Below are 885 nucleotides of genomic sequence, written 5' to 3'. Positions count from 1 at the left end.
CACTGCAAAGAGCAAAAATAAAGTATCAGCAGTTAAAAGAATGTACATTAAGTAAATCTGAGTAATTAATTTTGCACAAATCTCTTACCCTAGCAGATTCCAGAATTTATTGTAGTGGAAAATGCGGTGAAAACATATGTCCCCAATTTCTTCCCCTTAATTTCTCATACTGAATCCAGTAACTGAATACTGTAATAGAAGTGCAGATGCATGGAAGCCTCTCAGTGAGCTGCCACCTCACAGGACAGGACAATGAAGTTAATCTTTACTTAAAAACAGGTTTTTATGTACTTGCCTGCAGAGCCTGGCCACTGCAGTGATGGGAGATGAGGATTCCTTTTGCTGAGATACTAGAGCAACCAGCAGCCTCTGAAAAAATATAGGGAAAATATGTGAGGATAAGGTATGACAAAACCTTTAGGCTGAGTAATTAAGAGAGTCAAGGAAAGGAGAAGAAGATTAAGGAAAATGGAGGCAATTTCAGTATTGAGCCTTGTGATAGGCTACGCACTAGTAGGGTTTCATAATGGGTAACAGGAATTTGGCCATACGGTGAAGGTGAATGAGACCAACTCAAACTCTGCAGAGCAAAGGCAGTTACCTGACTCCTTGAAAGGGGCACAAGGGGAAGGACAAGCCTGGGAGGGAGGAGGGGATGATTTTTATCTTGCTGCTTAAGGAAAGAGCAGGGTAAAGAAAAAGAGGTTTGGGGGTTTTTTTTAGATTTTTCTTTTTTAGATTTAGTATCCCCCTCACACAGCTGCTGCTGCAACCTCCTGTCCTGCAACTAGCCTGGACAGTAAGACTCTCCTGGAGCAGTGATGGTACTAGAAACAGCAGCATCCAGCCTGTCACACCAGATCCACCAGAAGATCAAAAGCACAC

Source organism: Aquila chrysaetos, chromosome 4 (assembly GCF_900496995.4).
Source record: "Aquila chrysaetos chrysaetos chromosome 4, bAquChr1.4, whole genome shotgun sequence".
Lineage (NCBI taxonomy): Eukaryota > Metazoa > Chordata > Aves > Accipitriformes > Accipitridae > Aquila > Aquila chrysaetos.
The sequence above is the reverse complement of the archived record's forward strand: the minus strand, read 5'-3'. Positions refer to the sequence as shown.